The 10,335-nt window shown below is 36.1% G+C and overlaps 1 long non-coding RNA gene across 1 annotated transcript; it reads right to left on the reverse strand.

Moving 5' to 3' along the window:
* Positions 1 to 1,723: 1,723 nt before the first annotated feature.
* LOC136841375 (uncharacterized) lies at positions 1,724 to 9,671 on the reverse strand. Its single transcript, XR_010853923.1, has 3 exons — positions 9,517 to 9,671; positions 3,973 to 4,072; positions 1,724 to 2,064 (listed from the first exon to the last, which is right to left on the reverse strand). It is a non-coding gene; the product is annotated as an uncharacterized lncRNA (long non-coding RNA).
* Positions 9,672 to 10,335: the final 664 nt, after the last annotated feature.

Raw genomic sequence — 10,335 nt, forward strand, 5'->3', positions numbered from 1 at the left:
TAAAAACAAACACCTCACACGTCTCGAACTCTCGCCATACCCGCGCAATAGCTTATCGCTGCTGGGAAGAAAGGGCGTTGGGTCTGGTATAGTACATGAAACATACGTACCGGGGTCTGTACAATGTCAGGCAGGGCAGCCGATCGAGACCACAGATCTACCCCAAAGCCAAATGAAAAAGTCCTTGGACAAAATTTCTTTTCCAAATACAAAAATGGGAATAAAAGCACGTTAAAAGCAAAAAGAAGAAAAGAAGTTCTCGGTATTACAAAAGTATAATAAAAGTCTATTGCAAAATAAGGCCTTCCACATTTGCATCTTTTGAAACATAAAAAATCTGAAACATTCTGAGGAAATTATTGCACCCCGCCCCCAACTGTCATCTTCATAAACATCAACATTACCCGCTCCCGCCCTAAGGCGTTACGTAATTTTTGAACGGCCCCTTAAGTAACATTTAGCAGTATTTAGCATAGTCTTAGTTTTTTATAGTTCGGCTGATTGTATACAATGTGTACAAGCACAACATAGGTAAAACACACCCTCACATGTCATGAAAGAACCTCGGACAAAATTTCTTGCCAAATACTTGTGTTTTTAGGAAGTTTGCATTCATAGAATCTAGTCGGGCTTCAAGGGTTTAGCAGTAAATTTAGCAATTTTATTTGTGTATTTGGTTATGCATTCCCGACAATTTTATATCACTTCAGTGATGTCTTCAGATGGGGATATAACATTTTATACTTAACAGAGACTGGCTCTCTTCACAAACCTTAGATTCCCTTCACACCTTTGATGTGGTTTTAGCAAGATTTTCCAGTTTAATTATAGATTACTGCTCTCATTAAATGGATTACTACTCTACATAAAAATATTTTTAAACTTCGGAAATTCTCTCTATCGTTTCTGACAGCTTTGTTTTATTAGGATATATCTCTACCTTATTGATTCTCTATTATTATCAATATTCAGTGCAAAAAGTACCATAACCAACATAGTTGCCAACACCAACACTGCATCGGTACCTCATGAAGAAAAATTCAACATTTTAGCTATACCCAACAGCCTAGCAGTCACTAACACTACAAGTAGCACAAACGCCAACACAAATTCAACATTCCAGCTATACCCGACAGCCTTGCAGTCACAAACACTACATGCAGCACAAACGCCAGCACAAATTCAACATTCTAGCTATACCCAACAGCCTAGCAGTCACCAACACTACATGCAGCACAAACGCCACAACAAATTCAACATTCTAGCTATACCCAACAGTCTAGCAGTCACCAACACTACAAGCAGCACAAATTCAGCATTCTACAGAAGCAATACCCGACAGCCTAGTATCACAAACACTACATGCAGCACAAACGCCAGCACCACTATCAAAGCTTTTTGTTAGCCAGACACCAACACTAAATTTATCATCGCTTTTGTTACCATTAGTCTTGCTGTGGTCCTGAATATCAGACTTTTTGACCGACATCGACAGCGAACCCATGACTTGATGTATTTAAAGTCCTGGTAAATGTTGCTTTTTGTTAGGATTGTATTGATGGTTTTAAATCTGAGTAAATGTGAATGAAAAAGTGATTGTAAATGTTAAATGTTGCTTTACCTTAGCATGGTATTGATGGCTTTAAATTCGTAAATATTGAATTGATAAACTGCAAAATGTTACTGATAATAAATATTCAAAAACATTAAACTGGTGAAGACCAAATCTTGTTAAATGTTACTGATACTGATAAATAGTAGATTCATATACATTAAAGTACAATTTTCATTCTTTCTGGAACCTTGCTCTAATTTTTATATAACATTCATTCTTCTAATAGATCCATGAAAAGTCCAAGTTCCACTTCCAGAAATTTTTCTTCGACCGACATTATTCTTCTACATGACGACTGGACTGAGTGCGCAGGACGGGTGTGTCAGTTCGCGGGTGCAAAATATAATGGTGAGCTGTAAGCCGCCACTTCTGAGGTTTTGAAGAAAGTTAATTTTCCCTGGTCTTGAAATGCGGTTGAATCTTGACTCATCTTTTCAACGAAGGCTGATCTGCAACAAAATAACTTTTAATATGGTTTCAATTATCCCTTCAGTGTAAGTGCAAACTAATGAGGATCAGCGAACCCCAGTCTGAGAGCCCTGTCAAGAGTTATTTCCAAGTAGCTAATATGTTTTATTAGTATTGGGCATTTCAGTTTCATAAAGTCTAATTGAAAAACTTCGATCCACCCAAGTTCCAGATTTACTGTCATGCTTCAAAACTGGACATTATATATATACTTTAGAGTGCATCAAACTCAGGACAAAAATCAGAGGTAAACCGATTCCCACAAGGAGTACGTGTGTTTTGATCATTGTTTTAGAAAATAAAGATAACCGAACGTTGGTTTTGTCAAACTTCCAATGAACTACAACTTGCACTTGAAAGTTACTCAGTACGAGAAATTTTAGCAAGCAACACATTTTCTTAGTGGGGAATGCAAACCGTGAGAAAATTTAGTATCTTAGAATTCTTTAGTGGACTTGGACATCCAGGATTTCAAAAGTGTTGTTTATGTATGTAGGGTTTAGCTATGTTTAACTGATCAGTTAATCATTATGTGAAAAAGCAATTTAACTGATCCTTAAAAAAAAAAATAAATAAAAAAATAAAATAAAAAAACTACCGCTGACCTCGACTGATACCGACAAAGTTAACCAAGAGTGTTCAGCTTTACTTAACTATGTCATGATTATGCGCACAGGCAGAACTAGTTGAAATTACGACAAGTAACTTGTCAAGCAATCTTAAAATATAGCTCCGACTAAACTTTTTAAAACTAAAGCCTAAGTAAACTAACAGACCATTACGTCAAAATGAAAGTACAGTAAAGGTCAAGTAGCCTACAACTGCTCTACAGGAGTGTCTTATTCAGTGCCATGGTTGTCTTGTGATGTTCCCTTTTGGTTACAGAAAATTCATGCTCAGCAAGTTTCTTTCATGGACACTGAAGTCTAAGACTGGTCTGCTGTGATGGATTATATTGTTAGTTATAATTCTTTTGCTGGAGAAAAGGCTCGAGAATTCTTTTATTAAATCTACTACAGGGCAAGTCCTAAAAATCTGGTTTTCTTACGAGCGTAAGAGCGTCATTTTTCAATGTTGGCCACTGATTTATTTTTTTAATATTCATTCAACTTCCACTTCCATATCTGAGTTTAAGTTTATCATTTCAGTGCGTCAGGTTATCAGAACTTATTTGGAGTTCCACGTTCAACGTTTACATTACCTCGTTAAGTTTTCAGTATTTACTTTTCTATAAACTCGCGCAATACTATTGGATAGTCAGTTCTCAAGTGACATTTAATCAGACTTGCAGCTTCCATTTCAATGTTACATTACACTCCACTGACAACCTTTTTGTATTCACTCATAGGCAAGTAATGTAACTACCTACCAGTAAGTAACACTGTCACATAAGTGCTATTTACTTGGACTCCAGTTTTTTTATTTATTTTTTTTTAAATGCAAATGGCTACGAAATTAAATCATGCTGAACTGAGAGGTTCCAGTAATCACTAAACATGTCTAACATTGCCAGTTTATCCCTTAGTAGGCTACAATTAAGGGAAAAATATTTAAAATTTTTACGTCAAGGAAATTCTCACTAAGATCTTAGCCATTTCACAGTCTTTTGGGATTTTAAACCTAACTTTTTAATAAAAAGTTTAAATTAGTAACCATTTCAGATTTTCCAGACTAAAAGTTGATTGGAAAAACCACTAGTTTTCGTCACGTCATTACCATCATTGGCTAGTCAAAGGGGTTAAGTGAAAATTTTTGGCAAGCAGGTCAATTTTAGTTATGTCTGATTTATACAACACCCATCACCAAAACAGGATACGATAAAAGTAAAATCTTTAATGTATTATCTACTTAACTAGTATTCAATATTAGGTTTCTTTTAAACCCCTTACTTCAAGAACGAAGCTTTGCAGTCTTCATAACAACCCTTGTGCCGTCGAAAAATGTTTGAGGCTGTTCCATAGATAGCGTGGTACTCCTGATCGGTGAAATCTGTAAAAGTACAAAATAATTTACCAAATAAATTCACCATTAGCAATAACTCAATAATTCAGTAAAAATTAAAATATGCTTTAACCTCACCGCCCGTGGTGTTGAAAGAACCATTTTCGAAGGAGAATTTAAATATGAGCGCTGCTTATACGCTTTAGTTTCATTTCCTGGGTTACCCTATTTTACAAGGTATTTGTTTTGCTTCCTTTGCCCTGACAGTCTATCCTTTTCATCCTTCATTTTTAATTCAATGTGAGCGTTCCATAATTATACTGTATTTAAGAACTATCCCACTTAGTTTGTCCCCTTGATTGTCGTTATTGCGCAGCGCATTTTTTTATGGGCTATAATTTAACATCTACATTCATGTGTTTGTTTCTCAAAACCCGTAAGTTCCCCCTCAAGCTTCAGCACCAAATCTGATTTCTAAACAACAGTTTATTGGCAACTAACTGTCGGGACTTTCAGCTGGCTCTTCTTTCAGAATTCAGAATTACACTAGCTTATAATATACTTCACTGGATCTGTTAGTGAATTCATAGCTTACTTCTGGCCAATATCAAATATTAAAACCAGAATTTTCATCAAAAATTACGAGAATACCAAAGAGCTATTTCAGCAAAATCGTAAAATAACGATGACAAGGTAAATTAAATGTTCACAATAAAAGTGTAAAAGGGCACCTGTAGAAGTCCTCTGAATATTTCAGCTTCTGATCTTCAGTTATAAAGATCAGCCAAAGTCAACTTCACGCAACGTCGATTTTGCAGTGTCACATCGTAGCAATTACCGCGCAAACTAATTTAAAAATTTTATGGCTTAATATTGACAAACCCATAGATGATCGTGAAACTAGTAAGCAGTTTCCACAATCCAAGAAACCGTAAAATAATGACAGTTTGGTGGAACATTGCAGTATGCTAGAAGCTTCTTCGGAAGTGACACTTTCTTGTTATGTGTATTAGGAAACTAAACACTGATCGAGGATGTACATTAAATATTTAATGATACTAAAGCCATTTAAATATCAAATCTCGAGAAGCTACAACTTAAACCTTCCATGATGCAAGTTAAACACCAAAACCACATTTAACTCAAAAGGAATACTTAATTCAAGCAACTAAAATCCTTAGGTCTTCCATTAAAAAAAAAATCCACTAAGACAGGTACAAACATCAGTCCGAAAAAATTAACATGCAGCGAAATCTAAGAAATCAAATAACCTGTGAAAATTATAAAACCACTACTACCAAGATTCGTTGACGAACAAACAACTTTACCCAAATTTTAAAATATTAAATTTAGGCCGACAGGGGCCTCATAGGGAGGCACTCGTGCTGGAGTTTGTGTTAGGGGAACTGGGATAATGCATTTCTACAAAGAACTATAACATCTAAGTCATTCAATCAAGTCATCTCCAAGCACTAAAAAAATCAATATGAAATGTCTAGTGCATTGAGACTTTACAAAAACCCAAAAGGCTATTACATGGACAATAAAAGCTTCCCCACGAGCTTTGAAGTTATCAACCTCAAGATTTGTAATTTGAAAAACAGGCAAGGCAACGACATGTTAAACAAAAAATGAATTCGCTAAGTACCACACGGACCGATATAGGAGAACTTCCATAAGAACTGTGGAAATTTAGTCTCAGGACGAGAACTTCGGTACCAACAACCAGCACTGCTGTTCTGACACTACCTGTTCAAACAAATTAACAAAATCAATGCAAGAGTAACACCACATTACTTTCCGAATAAAATTAACGTCTGCTTGACTGACGTTATTTGCTCGACAAATTGACCATTCAAGAATTTACAGATAATTATTGCTTTTCTGAGTGACTACCTTTAGCACTATTTCTGAGTGACTACTTTTGGAACTTTATTCCTATTATCGTCCAAATATACCTATTATCGTCCAAATATACTCTGTCATGCTTAAATCTCGGAACTTAAAGTCACTTTCAGATAGAGAAATTGAGTTATCCCTTAACCATCTATGAAAACTATCAAAGCAACCACCAAATGATTTTGTGGCTCTCACATTAACCAAATAGGTCCTCTTGCGGAGTAATAATCTCAAGTCTAAATCTACAAAGCTTTCCAAGTCCCACTCAGAATTTAGAGAGAGAGAGAGAGAGAGAGAGAGAAAACTATTGGGCATTAAGACGGCCGTTACCTACAAAAACAGCATTACCAAAAACTATTATTAGCGAATGCAAACCCTATAATTCTGTACCATCATAGGGGTATGAAATTTATAAAGACTTAACGAAATTTCCCAAAGCTCAAGAGTAAGACTACTCATTCGTGTCAATTTTAAGGACTTGTGCATAGAATATGAAAGATTCAACTTTACTCCCAAGCTCCTTTAGTTTGTTTGGGCAAAATCAATCTCAAACAATATACTTGTCCAGTTAATCTGTACTATAATTCAGTATCCACCATCAAGCAAGGAACTTTACCAAAACAAGTTGTGGCAAGTGCCTGACCCTGTTAGCTTTCCGAAACGAACACGAAAATCACCTGACTGTAGTTACTGTTCTGAGATTTCTAAGGGAAGGTTAGTATCTAATTCTTAAGGCCACAAGAATACCGCTTCCACTCTTCACACTTTACTTCACTCGGATTTAGCAACCTACCAGGCTGAAATACCAATGGAACTACCTCTTACATTTCAATGTGGTCAAAAGGCAACATTCTGCCACTACCATGTTACAGAAAAAAAAAAAACATTTGAAAAAAGTACAATCAAATGAATAAACAAAGACCTAAGAAAAGTAATGGAGAACAAGGTAGGGACTCATGCGATACGAACTTTACTGTACAGATGCCTCTCTCTACACCAAATATGTACTAGTTATATGGTCAGGCAATCTATGGAATGAGATTACAGTAGAGTGGCAAAAGAATGCGTATAGGTAAAAAATATATACTTTTAAACCTTTTGAAAATATTCATACTGCAGTCGCTCATATACGACACTACCAGTTGCTAGAATATACCCAGCTGATGGAAAACATAGGGATATGAGAAAATACCATCACAGTATATTTTGATGACCTGAAACGCCATGAACAGTTAAGAGCTAGAAAGCAGTTTGCTTACTGGCAATATTGAAATAAACTTAGGGACTTGTTTCATAAGAGTATGGATACTAAACGTACTGACAAATTTAAGAAAAAGGGCAATTCTACTGCAAGGATCCAGTATAAACTAACCATCAAGAGCAATGCAGGTACAAAGCAATTGAACTTTAGTACTAATGGCTAAAAACAAAAAAAAAAAAAAAATCGAGTTAGACGTGGATTTCCGAAAATACATTACATAAGAGGGATTTGTGCTGATCCCTAAAGCTAACAGAATGAATGCTTACAACTATTAAAACAGGATACCCAGCTAAAAGGCCTTCACACAAGGGACTTTAGCTCCCGTGTTGGCGCGAAACCAGCTCAGTCTAAACCATTAACTTAGTTGTTTCTTTAAAAGGAACATAAGACTTTATATACACCATTAAATTATTTCAGCACATGAACATAACTAAATCAACACCACCATGAATGAACTTTTATCAATATTTTGAATAGCTCAGCTTTCAAACGCTAGAAATTGACTGACCTTCCTGCTTCAATTTCCTAGATGGTTCTGATCTCTTCCTTAGTATATAAGCAACAAGCAATCCCACGTAACCTGCAGGTAGAATTTAACTACGCAGGCTTGCCTTAAGTAGCAATAATTCTTGTTCATTTAGTGACTAAGCTATCCAGAGGACAAGAGCCCTTAATCATCTAGACCCAAGTATCCTTTATGCGGTACAGCAAATTAGTATATATTGTAATACTACGAGAATAAAATGTTTACCCAATAAAAAACAGGCGCGGAGCTACCCTATAGAATTACCATACAATAACCTAAGAAGTCTACGTTCATTTAGTGTTAGGGAACCGACCATTAAGTTAAAGTTCCAGTCCCTTTAGAAAGTGGCTGTGATGTCCTGTCTGCCAGTTTTACGAAGTTGAACGAAACTACAGTGGTTTACCATCGGTATTGAAATTAACTTAAGTTGTTTAGGAATAGTTACAGTCAAGGTTATAATCTAATCTTTGCGAAAAGCTAAGTTAATCGCTCAGATTTCTTGCATTTAAGATATTCTTTACTGGTGTGGTAAAATGTTTGACAGGTTGCCCTCGCAAATACTTGAGACGCATATAACAGACAAGCAAAGTTTGCCATTAAAGTAAATGAGGGTCTATTAAACAAAAGTTTGCCAATAAAGTTAATGAGGGGCTATTAAAACATAAGCACACCTTCCATTTTACCTAATTCCCGGAATAACATGCTACATCAAGGACACTTCCGGATTCACTGACGTTACCCGGGCTGCGGGCTATAAATACGTACCTAACGGGGAGGAACTATACTGCAAAGCCTTGCTTTCGCCACTGAATTAAAGCCAGCTTATTCTTGTCCCTAACAGTTTCACGACGTAATTTGCCCCACACATCGCAAAATTTTCTAATGCCGCACGCCAAAGTTGCACTATTAAAAGTATGAATACTAAATTTTCTTTGCGGTTCCATTTTCTTGGCAGTATTCGCATTTTTTTAAATACTTATGCAATGTTTGTATACTTGCTGTAAAATAGCCTTAAGGTTTTCCTGTTTCACACATGCTTTTCCTATTAAGGCTACCAATTTCTGCAAGTAATTTCACAATAAGCGATTTCAGTAACTAGCCTAATCCGAACTACTAGTAACATTCTAGCCTCAAACACCTGTACTACTCGCCAGCACCTGAATCTTTCAGAAGACCAGCCATTGTAAATAAAGCACTGTTGCTAAGTTTACGATAATACAAATTTCGTTCTCATGACTCCATAAGGCTTAAAAATCTTTACCCTGAAGTTACTAAACTTAAGAAAATTATGACAAAAAGCAGAAAAGTTAAAATACCTCGTTCACCAAGTTCAAAGATTTAGATATAGGACACTTCTGCAAATTTGTCTTTGGTACAACGTTTTAATGAAAAAAGGATTAAACAGACCATGGCTAGAGTTCTGTAGATTATAGTACATTGCAATTAAGAAGGAATTTCAGATAAAGCTTACATGCCTCTCCTTCATAAAGTTCAGAAAAAATGATAAATTATGAACCGCAGTTTTGAAAATTAAGATTCTCCTTTACAGAGGAACCTTCTCCTGTAACAAAGCTTAAATCCAAACAATCACCAGTGTCACCAGCCAGTTCACGAGAAATGGTTTATATTTGCCGTGTCAAAATTTTCAAGATCCTAAAACCGCGAAGAAATACCTCCATACCACATATCGTCTAACCAAACGGACAGAGTTCATACGTTTGCAATTACCAAAAGCAGGCCTCCTCCCGCCAAGGAACAACCAACCAACAAGTACCCAATGCACCGGTTTCTTCACTAAGGCCTTACCTTGCGTATATTCACAAAAAGCATTTCATCACCCAACACTCCTCACACCAGGCCAAACATTATATTTTCACTGAAAAATTACACCAAAGGCTAAGAAAATTTACTTAAAATATCCCAAAACTAAACAATTAGGTTACACTTTAAATTTCTCAGAACACTTTCAGCACAGAACACAAACAACAAACAACCGACAATGAACTTGGCGTCAAACCAAGACGCTTCTTTTCCTGAAAATCTCATCATCTTTTCGGCCAATCACAAAAGCCCAAGTCCTTACTTTCAAACAGACGGAAAGAAAACGACCTCTGATTGGCCCAGGTAACAAACAATGGATCTCGGAGTCAAACGACACTTCCAGGAATCGTGACGTCAGCTCAGTAACACTGACATCTGTTGAGAGCGAAAGAGACCAAACAATGCAAATAGCAAAGATACAGAAAACATGTGGAATAAATGAGCCAGAATGAAAGTGTACGTTGTTTTAGGCAGCATCCGAAAATGTCTGGATTTATGAAATATTGTCTATTGTCCATTTTTCATTTTGTGTCCACGTGTCCTAATTATCTATTAAAAACGCAATTCCACTTTTAATTGTGCACGAAAAAATCACGTTCCACTGCGAGCTGTACAACATAAAGGAACAGATACCATGATGTAATTTTCAAACAAAACTAAATCCTTAGACAAAGGCTTTCATTTTATTCTTCACGCAATGAGCATATCACCCTATTTTGCTTACATTAATGGTAAAATGGTTTGATAAGCACGGAATCGTTATATAAAAAGACGTTTAAAGGAGCGTTTCGCTACAATTCCAGC

Source organism: Macrobrachium rosenbergii, chromosome 9, assembly GCF_040412425.1.
Source record: "Macrobrachium rosenbergii isolate ZJJX-2024 chromosome 9, ASM4041242v1, whole genome shotgun sequence".
Lineage (NCBI taxonomy): Eukaryota > Metazoa > Arthropoda > Malacostraca > Decapoda > Palaemonidae > Macrobrachium > Macrobrachium rosenbergii.